Here is a 16922-nt window from a genome sequence, read left to right as displayed (position 1 = left end):
ACCTTTCTTGTGTTTTATAGACGAATCCCAGTTAACCACAGTTTAGTAAGTTTGGATGCGAATGTGATTGGCTTAGTTAGTTAGGTAGTCAATTTATTATATTCGGAAAGAAAAAACGAAAAAAAGAACACAACAATATTCCATTGCCACCATTAAAGGTTTTTATCTCTTTACAGAGAAAAAAAAAACAAAAATGGAAAAAACCTCCATTACCGGGATTTGAACATTGCGAACATTAAAGTTTTTTTCTCTTTACAAAAATGCAAACAAAGTATAAAGTTTTTTTCTCTTTACAGAGAAAAAAATCAAAAATGCAAACAAAATATGTTCCATTGCCGGGATTTGAACCCGGGTCGCCTGGGTGAAAGCCAGGTATCCTAACCGGGCTGGACTACAATGGATTGGTGACTGACTTTCGCAAATATTAAACAAATACAAATCCAACTGACTTTCCCTAGTTAAGAAATACAGACAAACCATCACTACTAGTACCTAACAATTAATAATTTTTGGACAAATTGGATCCCTAACAATGTTGAATTCGGAGTCACCCATTTATACACCAAAAAAACAAATAAAAGTACCTTGGCAAATTATGCACAAGCATGAACCGTGACGTATCTAAATTGTCATGGACCAGGCAAATCAAATTTTTCTTTGTCAAACCATTCAAAAATTCCAATATCATACGAGTTTTAATACCACAAAATTTCAGTTCCATAGTTGACTTACGGTCTAGCCTAAAACAATTACAGCAGTGCAAGTCCATGCTAATATGCTATCAATATCAAGATTCAAGATTGATGACCTACTCGCGAATATACTTAAGAATAAAGTTTTTTTTTTTTTTGTGTTCTCTACGGCCGAGGTATGACGACAGTGTTAAGACGTACAAACCCATGCTTGAAAGGGACAAAATAACGCCTCCCCGATGCATTCTTTGTGGCGCACCACCACTGTATCATCATCTAGAAAAAAAACAAAAATAAATTCTGGTAGCGGCACCCAGTTACTGGTCGGTCCTTCTGAGAGAGATTGAATTCAATATTCAAAAAGCAAAAAGTCAGAACCGTAGTTTGGTACGAATACATGGCACCTTTTGTCCCGTCACATTAACACTAATCACCCCTGTTTTCTTTTGGAAAAGGAAGATTTAATAAATATATTCAAATTATACAATTAATATTCCTTAGAACGGTTGCAGTGGTGCGATCAAAACCAAAAATCAAAGACCAAACAAAACGATCAAATTTGAGTTTAGTCCGTCCGTGGTGTTACACTAAGATGGAAGAGTAAATTTGGTCAGGATCATATATAATGTTCGCCGCATCACAAGGATCACATATAATGTCCACCCCATTTGTTCAGGATCACATATAATGTTCGTCCCATCACAAGGATCACATATAATGTCCGCCCCATCACAAGGATCACTTTACACGTTCGCCCCATCATAGGATCACTTTATACGTTCGCTCGACTATATTTGGGTTTGGTCTTGGTCCCAGACCAAATATAGTCTGGGATTTGGTTTTGGTCCAGCTTTTACTCGATAGTCTGTCCCGCTGTGTCTCGTTTCTTGACCAAATATATAGGTTTGATCGTCCATTGTGGATGCTCTTAAGGACCTTAACTATCCTGGCGAGATTGGGGTATACCCAATAAGACGGTCACTATGAAGTAAAACCAAGCCACCCCTTAACCTGGTTTTTTCTAAATGGTCAAAATGCCCCCACAATGATTAGCACTAATTTAATTAAAATGATTAGATTAGTTAGTTGATTTATAAGTTGGGTTTTAGAAATAATTTAGAGAGAGAAGTAGAATGAAGTAGTAGAGGAAGTTTTTTTTTTGGGGGGGTTGAGAAATTTGTGATATGAGTGATTCAAATCCTGATTTTGAAGTGGGGAGCCTTCTAACTTTCCTCCTACATATGAGTGCTTGTATGATGATCTACCAGACCATGATCAAATGGATTACAGCATGACCCTCACTTTTATTTTCCTCAAACTCATGATGGGTATGGAAGTGATGAATATGTTGAGGCAAATGTAGAATCCAATTACCAAGAAGAAGAGCATGGAGCTGCAAGTAATCAGGTAGACAACCTACGTGGTGAAGATTGTGATTTTTCCATGCAAATGATGGATTTTGTTTTTGTTTTTTCACTTTTGCTGCACACGACCGGCAGGGTCAACGCTTGTCGATCATGCCGGCCACACGCCGACGTGGTTGTTAATTGAACAATGTGCCGAATTTTCATGAGCAACATTTGTGTCGGCAGGGTAGACTTATAAAACCATGCCTACTTTCAGTTTTACAACACGGGAGTCATTACTTGAAAATGCTTTAGTCGACAACTTATTTTTTTGAACTTTGCCGACTCTAGCTTGGTCGGCACTGTTAAATTTTGATTCCTTACCGGCTGTTTTGTTGTCGGCAGGGTTTGTTATGTCGACCATGTCGACTTTAAGTTTTACAACACAGGAGTCATTACTTGAAAATGCTTTAGTCGGCAACTTATTTTTTTCGAACCTTACCGACTCTAGTTTGGTCGGCACTGTTAAATTTTGATTCCTTGCCGGTTGTTTTGTTGTCGACAGGCTTTTGTATGTCGACCATGCCGACTCTGTGAATACATATCAACTAACTTTTGATGTTTTGTAGATTGTTGCATTGTTACCGATGAAGGATCAGCCTCAAGCTCAGAAAATTAGGGGTCCTGATACTTCCGCATATTATGCTAATGATTTGGAATGGAAGGAAAAAGACGATGCCGTCAAATGGATTATTGAGAAAGCAAAAGAGAAGATGTGTGTTCTAGTGAAAAACACCCAACAAAAATCTACGCGGTTTGAAATGGTATGCGAGTGTTATGGGTCGCCGAACCAAAGTCACAAGAGAAAGGGTTATGTGTATGATAAGAAGACGACTAGGGTGTACAAGAAAAAGTCAAAGAAGTGTGGATGCCCATTCAAGATTATTTTTTGGAGGAACAAGGAAACCGACAACGTGTGGAGAATGGATATAGCTGATGTTGGTTGGCATAACCATAAAGATCCGGAAACTCTTGTAGGGCATTGTCAAGTTGCCAAGTTGAAACCGCACGAGTTCGAACAAGTAAGAACAAATTGGGGAATTAAACCAAGCAAGCTCCTTAGTAAGTTCAAGAGGGACGACCCAGATAATCTTTCTTCATTGTCTACAATTTATGCGGCCAAGGCAACTATTAAAATAATTGAATGGGATGGAAGAAAGGTGATGGAAGAATCACAATGCTTAATACACAAATACAACTACACGGTGAGGCACCATGAGTCATCGGAGGGGAAGGTGGATCGTATTTTTCTTGCTCATCCTGATATGATTCAATTGGCGCGTTGCTTTTACCAAGTTTTGTTCATGGATTGTACTTATAAGACGAATAGGTATAACATGCCTTTGTTGAACATTGTTGGACAAACCTCGGATAAGCAATCGTTCACGGTGGCATGGTGTTTTATGGATCGTGAGAAGGATGATAGCTATATTTGGGCATTGGAAACTTTGAAGTTTCTCTACCACGAAGACGAGACTCCCAGGGTTATAGTCACAGACAATGAGCAAGCAATAATGAACGCCGTGAGGATAGTCTTTCCCAATGCACAAGATTTCCTTTGCACTTGGCATATACAATGCAATCTTAGGAAGAATTGTAGAAATCATATCCAAAAATCGAAAGCAAAGAAAGGAACTAAGCGTGTAAAGGAGGAAGATGAACGTGTTAGCAAACTAACTAAAGAGGAGCGAGAGAAGGAGAAAGAGAAAGAAGACGAAGAATGAAAAGAATGTGATATCAAGTTTGGGTTATTCATGAAAGCGTGGGATAAGGTGGTTTGGTCGATGAGTGTGGGAAGATATGAGTTAAACTTGAAGGATTTCGAGGATGATTGGGGGACTAACTACCCCAAAGTAGTAGAATATTGCAAGAAAAAATGGTTGAGGCCACACAAAGAGAGGTTTGTGTATGCTTTTACTTACGACTATAAACATTTCAAACTTGAATCCACAAGTATGGTAGAGCAAGCTCATGGGAGACTAAAAGGTCTACTTTTCACGAGTCAAAATGGGCTTGTGACGGTGCAACATGCTATCCATGATTACACTAATAATGATATCGACAAGATAAAAAAGCAATTCCAAGAAAGTAGCTTCCGGAAGTTGAGGGAGTTTAAGGAGGATGATTGGATGCTTGTTGGTATACATAGAAACGTCTCCCATTGGGCAATAAGTTTTATGATGAAACATCTCGCCTTGTTTAAAAAGTATAAAAAGTCTGACGACCCGAGCACTCCTTGTAAGTGTAGGATAATGAAGGTTATCGGACTTCCATGTCGTCATATGCTTGGTAGGTATAAAACTCCCATTCCTCTTGATGATATCGATCCTTATTGGAAGCAATTATCTTTCAAACCGGCTCCAAGAGAAGATCCCGGTGAAGAGTTTGGCGACATGGAACTTGGGAGAATAATCCTTGAAAAGTACCCCAAGTTGAATAGGTTGGACAAACAAACTATGAAGCACAAGTTGATGCCGATTATTTACCCTTTTATGGAAGAACTTCAAGAATCGTCGAAATAAGATCCAATGGGTAAACCACCTACCACAAAGACGAGGGCGGAAGAAAGAGAACAAATTAAAGAGTTTTTGACTAAAAAATGCGATCAATCCGAAAGGGATCAAATTAAAGAGTATTTGAGTACAAAGTGCGATCAATCCCAAAGGGAACAAATTAAAGAGCATTTGAGTACAAAGTGCGACCCATCCGGACATGTTTATAACGAGGCGCAATACAAGGAGGATCCGGCTAAAAAGAAAAGAGGTCGTCCGCGGAAAGAAACAACTACACCAACGGTTTCAAACTTGAATCCAAATAGAACTCCACTTCTTGAGAGTCTAAGCAAGTGTGGAATTTTTTGGAAAGAAAAGGGGTCGGCCAAGGAAGGATTCAACTACACCAACGGTCTCAAACTTGAATCCAAACGGCACTCTACCTCTTGAGAGTCAAGCAAGCCAAGGAGATGTTGCGAAGAAAAGAGGTCGTCCAAGGAAGGTAGTACAACCGGTGTTGCAAAAGTATCGCGTCCAGCTCCCTCCAATTATTCAAGAGTTCGTTATTGGTACCGACGACGTCCCGAAATATGAAAATTGTGGGTTTCACGTTGTCTCGCAACAATTGGGACACCTAAGTGGAGCGGTCAAGAAGAATCTCACCCAATGCCAATACATAAGAAAGAAGATGGTTGCCCGACTAGAAAACAACAAGGAGTTTCATATCTCAATGATGCTAGAAGGTTCCATGGAGGACAAAAAAACAACTTTTAAAGATTTGCTAACTAGTGTTAAAGGCCCGGAGGGAAATGCACCGGTCAAATGGGAGCATTGGTTGAGAATGACTGAGTGTGGCCATCTATTGTCGGATACGTGGAATTGCGTGGTTTAGTAAGGGACTATCTATAGCATTTGCACCGAAACATGCGGTTTGCATGGAGCAACTCAAGCATAGAAGAATTGTCATGGCTTTGGTGGATAAAAATCATTTTATTGGTCTACAACTTAACAAGGAATGTCCATTACCTCCTCTTTGTAGGTTTAGTTTTTGGGAGAAGTTCACAAACAACAAGAGCAAGGAATGGATGAAACTTTATGAGGACAACATGACCCTTTGGAATGTTTTAGATGAGTCTAGGGAATGTCCCATAGATTTGACTAAAGGAAGTTCAATAGATTTTAATTAACTCCCTCCAATAGATTCGAGTGATGATTGATTATGGTAGGAACTAAGGAATCTTTTGTGTAATGTAATTTGGAGTACTACACAAAACATTCGTACTTTTTGGAGTACTTTTGTAATTGCATGCGTATTTTGTGTAATGTACTTTGGAGTGCTACAAATGAATGAAATGGATGTGGTTTTTTTGGTGTATACTCATTTGGCCGGCATTGTATTTGTTACAAGACCCTGCCGACCGTACCAGGGTCGGCAATATTTTCTTTCGTCAGATTGTCGGCGGTACTGCATGACAGCACATGAAAAAACCTTCCTGGGACAGTGGGCAAGGTCTTGTTTTTGCCAAGATGTCGGCTTTTATGTAGCCGACATGGTTTATGAGGACAACCATGCTGACTAATAACTCCCTCAAAAAAGTTATTCCTGGATGTTATCTTCTACCAGAGCCGACAAGGTGTATTAGGAGAACAAACCGGTTATATGCACGCCGACAAGCTTTTAATTTAGTACAATGCCGACTATTATGCCGCCGACAAGCTTTTAATTTAGTACAATGCCGACTATACATCGGATACAAATCTTAATTAAAGCATACACACGTTAAAAACTTAACCCTAACACATTTGGGACATAAATAATATCTTTTTCCGGTACACAATTTCTTAGGAGAGGTAATTAGCTTCATCTTACCGTCGCAACATGGATCTGTGCATGGTAGAAGGTTGATTTTAGTAACTTCATCTTCATACGGAGCTAGGCTCTCATCTATCCAATAGAAAAACCCACAACAAGTGCATTTTGAAGAATACGTCTGATATACATTTCCTACTGCAGCTTTCATGAGAAATAAGAATCCCTTACAACCTTCAATAGTGCATTTGCTTCCTTCAAGGGGACAATCGTTTGCAAAATGACCACTTAGTGTACAAAAACTACAAATATTTGGTGGTGAAACTTCCATTCTTTATGCAAGGTTGAAGATGAAGTTGAGAATGCTTTTATAATAACAACACACATAATATCTTGATTTTGAAATTTTTAGCCGTTGAGCATTCAATGGGTTGTACTTTGTACTAAAAAGTGCAACTAACATTTAAGTCGGCAAGGTAGAGATTTCAAACCATGCCGACCGCTACTCCTTGACAGCATAGTGGCATGTAAAAGCCTGATACGGTCGGCAAGGTATAATTTACACACCATGCCGACTAAGAAAAACATGAAATTTTTCTAAAAGCGCACAAAAAAGAATAACTTCTAAAGTAACTGAAACTGAAAATTAACATAAGTTTAACAAGTCTAAAACCAACAACTAACAATTCAAATAGTTCCAACCATAATCTAAGTTTCTAAAGCAAGCAAGTGAAACATAATAAAGTTTAAGAATTTCATGGATCCTTCTTGTTGTTGTTACCTTCCTCCACATCACTAGCTTCTTCACCATCACTAGCTTTTTCAGCAGCATCAACTTTTGCTTTTCCCTTATATGGACCTATGTAGTCACCGTCCTCATTGTAACAAGGGTTCAATCCAGAAAAGTCACATGCCCTGAAAAAAGTCCTTGGATCAACCTCCTCTTCTTCCTCCTATGATGATGTGCATTCTTGATAGTTGAGGGGATTGCTAGGACTGTCCATAAACCTCAAAAATTCTTCAGGATCTTCCTTACCCCTCAGAAGTAACTTTCTTACAGGGCAATTCTTTTCAGTTTCATCTTTAAGATCTTCCAAATTGGGATAAATTGCGTCAATAAATTGTAATAGCTCTTCTGCAGTAACCGAACAAGGTGGATCCTCTTTTTTTTTCCTCTGGAACCTAAACAATGCACAAATAAGAGATATGAAAACAAACAACATTGTTGAACATACGATATTTGTCGGTACATTCATGAATTTGGATAACAATTTTCTTCTCCCTTCCACTTTACGTGTATGGGGAAATGGCGAAGAATTATTTACTGTTCTCATTGTTTCTCAGAGAAAAATAATCAATTCCTCACCACTTACCCATACACATAAAGCGGGAGAGAGATGAAAATTGTTACAAATTTTCATATGGTTTGGTCATGTACTGGTCGGCACGGTCGATAAACATAACAATGTCGGCTACCAAAGAGCCGGCAGGGTTTTATTTATCTACAATGCCGACGGTTAACTCATGAAATTAAGGTTTATGTGACCTAAAGTCAGCATGGTACAAGTCTAAGACCATGCCGACAAGAAAAAAGTCGACAGGGTTTGTTATTGGATAACATGCCGGCCCTGGGTTTTTTCTAACAATCTTCATGGCTGTTATGAAAAGTCGGCAGGTTATTTATCCTAATACCATGCCCGCGCTTACTCAACAAACAACAGCCGGCGTGGTTTTAAAGTATCGACATTGCCGACCAAAAACAATGAAAATCAAAATTTGCGATTTCTAACCTTATATAACAATCATACAACACATCAGAATAACGGGTTTGAGTTTAGAAATCACTTACAGTCTTGTTTTCACCGGTGGAGGGTTTTTTCAACATTCTCAGGGATTGGATTTTCGGGTTTGCTAGTTCCAACTTTTTCCTTACCTTTTCCCTCTAATTTGGATCTTCTCATGTTACCTGTTGAATCTCTCTTGCTACTGGATCGAACCATTTTTGGTGGATGGAAAAAGATGAAGGAAGGAGAAGAGGAGAGGGATTAGAGAAGATAATTAAAAGAAGATTAAACGGTTTTTAGTTTTTAAGTTTAGGGTTTAGTTTTAGATTAATTAGTGCAGGAATATTAAAATAACTTTACCACATTTTGACCTCCCTTAGTAAGGGCACATGTTCATTTAAATTTGGATATACCCCAATTAGTTTGGGCATACCCCAATCTCGGCAGGTTTACTATTTAATGTCATTAATCCAAAAATTGATTTTTTATTTTTATTTTTTTTCTTTTGGGTTCAATTCATTTTTTTTAGATTGTCATAGTTGGTGATGGCTACATGTTTGGTACTGTATAGTGTCACAGTGTTACTTATGATCTGTTTACCTGTTACATAAATTTCCAAAGGCTAGACAGACAAAGTGTCTGGCTGAAATAATGTTTTTGACATTTTGTAAAAGACCATTATTAATCAGTAGACCAACATTGAGTAAGACCAAAAAGTATCTAATACCAAACTTGTTTCCCAAGTTGGTTCACAGCCAAAGAAGATCTCCAAAAGTACCTAGATTTTGGAGATGGCCAAATACAAAAAATATTTGTACCCGTGAACCTAACACCCTTTTCCCCTATATGGATATATAATCTTCCAAGAGCCATTTTCCTTGGTTGGTCCCTAGGTTCACCCCAACAGTCAATGCAGCAATACCATAAGATTTCTCCTATTATCCGTACACAAGTTTAGTTCACTCCTACGGTCCTACTGCCCGTACACCATTTCAGTCGGATTTCACCATTTCAAGTGTTAGATTTAAACCACATTAGAGGCCACTGCTTAAAAAATGATATCACCTACTTATTATTAGTTTAATTACTGGCTACATTCTCCTATCATGACATTTACCTGATCAGTTATTTTATTTACCGTATCAGTCTAAGATCTTTAACTGGTAAATTATTTGCCTTATTAATCAAAGAACTTTAACCGGTGAACACATTACCAACTGCATAACGAATTACTAAGGCAGAGTGTAGTGGAGGAGGAAAGGTATGGGTTGTACAGTGGTGACACGTCAAGTTGAAGCTGGGACTGAGTGTAGTGATGTGGGAGGTAACTTGGATTTGGGCGATGAAGGAAGACTCGCCTGGGCGAGGTAAGGGACCTAACCTGCCAGAAAAAGTGAAAGTGAGGATGCGTGGTTCAAACAAAACATGTGAATCACTAGTTTATTTCCAAAACTCATTGACACGTTGCAGTAACCACTTTTCATTACCCCTAATCAAACTATTGAATTACTCTAGCACTTGATTTCTAAAGGGTCTGAATTAGAGCTGTCAAACCAGTTAAAACCCGCGGATAAATCCGACCCGACCCGGCCCGTGAAAATCCGTACCCGGCTTGGCTGGTTGTATTAACAAGCCGGGTTAGGGTTGGAGAAACGCCGGCTTGTGTGAGAACGGATAAACCCGGCCCGTCCCGTAAATCCGCGGATATAACCCGTATACCCGTAGTCCATTTATGCCGCGTGTCCATATCAGTTTCTATACGTGTCCTGAGCATAAATAAAACATAAAAGAAAAAAAGAAGAGACCCTAGCAGTAGCAGCGTTATCTTCTCTGAATCTCTGCTTGATTTCTTTCTTCTTCTCCGTCCGCAGCGGCAATCACCTGACCGAACTCCTGGGTAAACAGTAAATTAATGAATTGGTTGATTATAAATAAAGCGAAATACCTTTTTCGTATCCCTTCTCTTCTTCTGCAACATCTTCAAAGGAAAATCATCATCTCTTACAGACAACTTATAATAATCTACAGGTATCTTCTTCATCTCTTTATCTTTTGGTCTTCATCTTTATTATGTAAACTGATCATTAGAAGAACAATTTTAGAGATTCTGATTTTTTTAATTTCATCATTTTAATATTTCGAACGATTTTGCTTTCAATGTTTATATGTATGAATTGAAGATCATTCAACAAAAACATGTTTAAATTACATGGATACTACATTGTCTTCATAGATCTGATGATTTTGGTTTTGACCTTTAGCTTCAACCTGAAATTACTGTCAACTCCTCTATTTTGTTTAATTTCTTAGGATGTTATTCATATATTTTGATTCATGGTATCCAAAATTATGTTGTTTGTATATTGGTTGTAGAAGAAAATAGGCGGGGGAAACATGGATCCCAACCATAACAACTAAATGTGATTTCTAATTGATTTTAATCTTCAAAACAACGAGTCTTCTTCTCCATCTTAACTTCTGCAAATAGTGATTCGATTAGTTTGAGTTTTTTTAGATTTTCGAATTGGGGTTTTGTTAATAATCTCTGCTAATTCTTCATCTTGTTGTGGAAGATTCAGAGTTGAGGACAGGTAATCTTCTAAGTTCTAATCCTAAATTGGTTATGTTTATGTAATTCATGTCATGTCTGATAATTTCTCTAGATTGGTTATGTTTCAAACTTTCACTGCTCAATCAATGACCAAAGTTGATGATTGAGTCATTTTGCAAGGTAAATATTTATGTAAGTAAATTAGTATACCCTTCAGTTCATTATTAAGATTATGTGAATGCTTATGATGTTAAGAATTATGTCTATATAAAATGGAGCTGTATTGATTGGGGTTTAGGTTTATTTTGGTTTACATAGGTTGGTACTTATTAAGAATGAAACAGAAACTGAGTTTTAGAAGTGATATTGACATCAGTTACACAAAACTTTGTTTGTTGTAGTGAACTGGACAAGGAAATGGTAATGGTGATAGCTTTAGTGTGGCTGTTGGGTTGTTGTATAGTGACTGAGAAGATGTTGATGAAGATTTTACTTGTTCTGTGTGTATTTTGAGTGATCTAGTGGTGCAGGAATGGATAAGTTAAACTACATTTGGTGATGATGTTGTTGTGGTGAGGTCATAGTTGTGATGGAGCTGAACTGATAGTGCAGGAGTTAGAGGTACTATAGTGATCCATATTGTTTGTGTTGTGCAATTGAAGCCTTATAGTGATCCATATTATTTGAGCACACCTGAAAAACACTTATCTATATGTTGTAGTATTCAAGGAGTTTCGTTAGACTTTATGAACTTATCTATATTACCAGCACTTTCTGACTCTGATTTTTAAATGGCACTTACGATTTATGGTTTTCAGCAAGTCATTTTGCAAGTCAATTGCTGATGTTAGTCCATGAACCATGATAGTAGACAGTACTAACAATCTGATGGATTTTGTTTTCTTTTCTTGTCCAAGTTATTTTCCTTTATTCGTTTGAATTCTGTGAGTGTTTTGTTATTTAACCATGATAGTAACTAGTAAGTAATGTACTGATTTTTGTGTCTTTGACCTATTCTTTGTGGATCCATCCAGATTCCAGGATGTCAAGTGTACAAGAACAAACTAATTATAACGATGTTATGAGTAGTGACGGTGAGGATGATGATGTTGAGATGGTAGATCCTTTGGATGGCTCTACAACTGTTGATTGTGCACCTGCACCAGTTTCAGGTGAAAAGGAACATAAACTTAGATCTGATGTTTGGGAATATTTTGATCTCATTAAATATAAAGATGGATCAAAGAAGGGAGTGTGCAAGGCTTGTAAAGTGGGATATAAATATGATAGCCAGAAAGGTGGAACCTCATCTATGAAAAGGCATAAGTGCCGTGAGCGTCATTCTCAGGACATAAGGCAAATGATTTTATCTGCAAAGAATGTCCAGTTGTCTTCCCGCTTACGCAAAATTGATCAGATGAAGTTTCGGGATCTTATTTCAGAATTACTCATTGCAAGAAATGTCCCATTGGCTTTGGTGGAGTGGAAAGAATTTAGGGACATATGTGCTTATCTAAATGAGGATGCTAAACCAATATCAAGGAATACTGGGAAAGCCGATATCGTCAAAAAACATAATGCACAAAAAGAAGTTATTCGAAACATATTGAAACTTGCTCCAGGTACGATTCAAAATTTCAAATCCTGCTGACCCACACCATATGTTTTGTTTTATACTTTTGATCCCATTTCTCTCGAAATGCTTTTGCTTCAGTTTCATTTGCTTTCTCTTCTGAAATTTTCTGTTTAACCAATAGCCAATTATCCCAAGCAGAAGTATTATGACTATGCTTACTCCAATACATTTGGATCAGTTTGAAGGATTGGTTAAACATATGCCTCGCATGTTCCATTTCAGTAAACTGTAAATGTACATCGTGTTAGAAACTGTATCTAAATGAAAAATCATTATCATATACTCTATATATTACCTGATGATTCAATCACAACGATACGAAGTCTTCGTTTGTTTTCTTGATCAGCTGGAAGTCTTTGTTCGTCAGGTGTACAATAGTTTATGAGCTCGTTAATCTCTAATTTTTCATCTGGTGGACAACTACAGTTATAGCTTCCAGCGTGTTGCTGCATATAACATCTTCTCCACACTTGTGTGGTTATTTACATTCATCAATATCTGTGTAGAATAGATGCAACTACTCATCAAGTGTTTATCACTCGTGCACAAGGAAAAAGTAGACATTTTGTATTGGATCATATAGCTATAGGCACCGTTGGGACAACAGAGGATGACAATAACTTGACGGGTTGTTTGTTTTTTCCTGACTCAATTGACTCGTATGGATTTGACTCATCTGAATCTAATTTATCGCATCGTAATTAATTATGATAAGATTTGATGATATGTATGTGTAATCCTTACAGGTAGGATGTGTCTAACATCAGACATGTGGACCTCTGTTACGACTACAGGGTATATAAGCTTAACTGTCCACTTTGTTAATCAAAATTGGGAACTAAAGAAGTATCTACTGAATTTTTGTGAACTTCCACCACCTCATACAGGTGAAGCACTTACTTGAGTGTTCAGATCTTTTAACTGTCCACTTTGTTAATCAAAATTGGGAACTAAAGGAGTTTAACTTTTGTGTTCCACTACCTCATACAGGTGAAAACCTTTATGCCAAGCTATTTGCAATGATAGAAGATTGGGGAATTGAAGAAAAAGTATCCAACATCACCTTGGATAATGCTGCAAATAACGGAGCTTGTGCTAGAATTATGCAGAGTAGACTTGTTGCAAAGAAAATACTTTCATGTGCGTTGTTGTGCTCACATCTTAGCTCTTATTGTAAAAGATGGACTTGTGAAGATTGATCCAGTTGTTCTTGAGTTAAGAAAGTCAGTGAAGTCGCTTAAAAAGTCCCAAGTAATAAAACAAAAATTCTTGGACATTGTTGATACTTTAGGAATGTCTGCAGTAAGAAGGGGTGTTCGTCAAGATGTTAAGACAAGGTGGGTTTCCACTTTTATTTTGTTATACAGTTAAAGAATGGTATTATTGTTTATAATATACTCATTGAATGTTTGTTACTTTTTTTATACAGATGGAATTCAACTTATCTTATGTTAGACAGTTGTCTTGTGTATAGAAGTGTTTTCGCTCACTTTAAGGAGGTGGATTCAGACTATACAGACTGCCCAACTGACGAAGAATGGGATCAAATTTAAGTGGTCACAAAGTTTCTCAAGACGTTTTATGATCTCACAACTTTGTTTTCTGGTAGTAAGTATCCTACCTCCAATCTATATTTTGAAGGAGTTTGTCAAGTTCAGGTGTTATTAAAAAAAGAAAGCACAAATGAAATTGAATTCATTAGGGACATGGTGAAAGAGATGCAAGAAAAGTTTAACAGTTATTGGGAGAACTTAAGTCCTATATTAGCTATGGCACTTGTGTTAGATCCTAGATTGAAACTGAAGTATCTAAACTTTGCTTATTCCAAGTTGTATCCTGATGTAAGACAATTAGAAAGTAAAGTTGATGATGTGCGTGAAGATATGAAAAAACTTTATAATGAGTATTACACCTTGTCAAGAGCTTCTGGTAGTGGAACACAGAATTTTGGTATTCAAACTGGTGCAAATTCTGCCCATCAAGGAAGTGAGTGGATCCAGGTAATTTTGGTATTCAAACTGGTGCAAACTTTATGAAGTTATATTATATGTCCTCCTCATTATAGAAGATAACTGGTCCTTGCACTCACTTATTACTTGTTTCATGCAGGAATATGTTGCAGCACAGGAAAGTGGTGGTGATCTGCAATCTGACTTGTCAGAGTTGGATCAATATCTTAGCGAGAAATATGGATTTGTTAATCAACCGCTTGATATCCTAATGTATTGGAAATCCCAGGAACAACGATTTCCAGTACTTTCAAGAATGACAGGGGATATTTTGTCAATTCCTATTTCAACCGTCGCTTCGGAATCTGCATTCAGCATTGGTGGAAGAGTAATTGATCGATTTCGCAGTTCTTTATTACCTGAAAATGCTGAGGCGTTGATAACAACTCGTGGTTGGAAACATGGAGTTGGTAAGTGTGCCTAAGTGGCACCGCGTAAATCAGTAATACTTCATTTAGTTGAATGTGTAAATTTCATATATAACTTTGATTGTTTTTATCCATGTAGGAAAAGAAGATATGGATGAAGACAATGGGATTATTGGAGAAGATGTATTAGGATTTGAACTTGGTGCAGTGGAGGATAGGACAGATGAGAATGGGGAAGTAAGTTCTTATGCGTCTAATTAGTATGCGTACTTCTTCAATATAAAGCGGGGTAATTATGCAAATTCCATGTTTTTTACTTGAATATTTTCTTTTGTTTGATTTATTTTTACTTGAAATTACAGATTCATATTGAATAGTTGGAGCTACTCAAAGATAGACATAGAAAATGAGATTTTTTTTTGGACAGACAGTTATCGCAGTGTCTCCAAATTTTGTATAAAAAAGATGTTGGAGATGTTTTTTGGACAGTTATCACTTTTTTTTGATTAACCACAATATACATTTTGTGCAGGAAGTGGTTATTAATATCTTTATTGTTGCACTTGGTGATACAAAGTACAAAGTTACAAACAATGGTATTACTACGGTTTCGAAGGTTTTTTTTTCCTTTTTTGAAGATATCATGAACTGACTGATGAGTAGTTGAGTACTAAACTATAATGATTAGCAATAGCATACTGTGTATCTGTGACTCTGTGTTCCTCTCATGATGCAAAACTAGTGTCAAATTATTATTAAGTTTTGCAATTTTCTTGATTCTTTCATTAAGTTTTTTAATTTCGGTGCGACACCGAGTCACTGACTGTTGAATCTGTAATCTGTTGATTGAATTGAATGGAAATGTCAAATGAATTAGATGAATATTAGGTTGGAGGAGCAAGAGTTTTTGATGGCCTGAATGTGGCCGGAAATAATCCAGAAATCAGAGGAAACTAAGCAGAAACCAGCTAACCCGTGAACCCGCAGGTTTTACCCGTTACGGGTGCGGGTTGGTGAAATGACCACCCGTGAAGAATATCAACCCGCGGGTTTTGACCCGTGTTAACCCGAACCCGTGTAACCCGTAACAAGCCAGCCCCGGCCCGCCCGTTTGCCAGCTCTAGTCTGAATACATAAAAATCAAGACAAAGGCAATTAAGGCCCAAAGAAACCGTCTTTTAAATAAGAGAGAGGATTGTGACCTCGCTAAATTTTTAAAAGTGAGAACTCTTTCCTCATTTTTTATTTTTTTATTCTGGCGATGACTGTCTCCTCGCCTAGGTTTAAATCCCCGCTAACGTTCCCTGCTTTCGAGTAGAGAGAAAATCAAGCTTTTTGAATTAGATCTTCGGCCACTACCACCTGGCGCTATCGTCCCTTCTGTCACTCCACTACACTCAGCCTAAGAACTCAAATGTAGGGAAGGGATGGCACTTGAAAGGCAACTTGCTATGGTGCCTCCTCATCCCTTCCTTACACTAGACGCGTATTCAGTATCCGTATGAATAGTGCCAGACGGGTACTTAGTACGCGTTTTTTTTCATGGTATAATATTTATTTAGGTAAAAAAATATTTTAGAGTAAAAAAACTCAAATAGGCAAAAAATACGAGTTTTAGTAAAAAAAGGAGTGAAAATGGGAAGTTTATAAACCAAAAAAAAATACGAGTACTCAGCACTCGTAAAGTGAAAAATAAATGGGTACTCAGTACGCGTACGATTTCCCTTCCCTACACAGAATCTGGGAGACCATAGTACATGATAATTTTGGATTTTGAGGGACTATCCCTCTCCATAGTGCTAGCTCTAACTAGGAAGTGGCCAGCGAGTTGGGAAGCACGGTCGACTTGGTAATATTCCCCTCATGGACCAAGATCCACCTGTTCCGGGAATAATCGATCTCAAATTCCAGATCCGTCTAATTTGGCCAAAAGTTTCAAGACCCCATCGTGTGGTCATAATGAGCACACCACCAAACAAACACTCCCTCAATGACACTCCCGTAAATAAGTCGAAAACAATTCTAGTACGCCACTCGAATATTCCGATATAATCTAATGATGCCACTACACGTGTAATCACCTAACCACGTAAGCGTCACGTGATTAATTCACTCGCAAGTCCCAAATCTTTACCAAACTAACCTTTTGTTCTTGATTACCAAGAAAAACAGTA

The 16922-nt window shown here is 37.6% G+C and overlaps 1 long non-coding RNA gene and 1 other non-coding gene across 2 annotated transcripts; one reads left to right on the top strand and one right to left on the bottom strand.

Moving 5' to 3' along the window:
* Positions 1-327: 327 nt before the first annotated feature.
* Positions 328-401, bottom strand: TRNAE-UUC. Its single transcript has one exon. It is a non-coding gene; the product is annotated as a tRNA-Glu (tRNA).
* A 10466-nt stretch (positions 402-10867) lies between these two features.
* On the top strand, positions 10868-14969 carry LOC113307913. Its single transcript, XR_003339367.1, has 3 exons — positions 10868-10915; positions 11770-11852; positions 14888-14969. It is a non-coding gene; the product is annotated as an uncharacterized LOC113307913 (long non-coding RNA).
* Positions 14970-16922: the final 1953 nt, after the last annotated feature.

Source organism: Papaver somniferum, chromosome 9, assembly GCF_003573695.1.
Source record: "Papaver somniferum cultivar HN1 chromosome 9, ASM357369v1, whole genome shotgun sequence".
NCBI lineage: Eukaryota > Viridiplantae > Streptophyta > Magnoliopsida > Ranunculales > Papaveraceae > Papaver > Papaver somniferum.
This window is presented reverse-complemented; position numbering and strand designations above follow the sequence as displayed.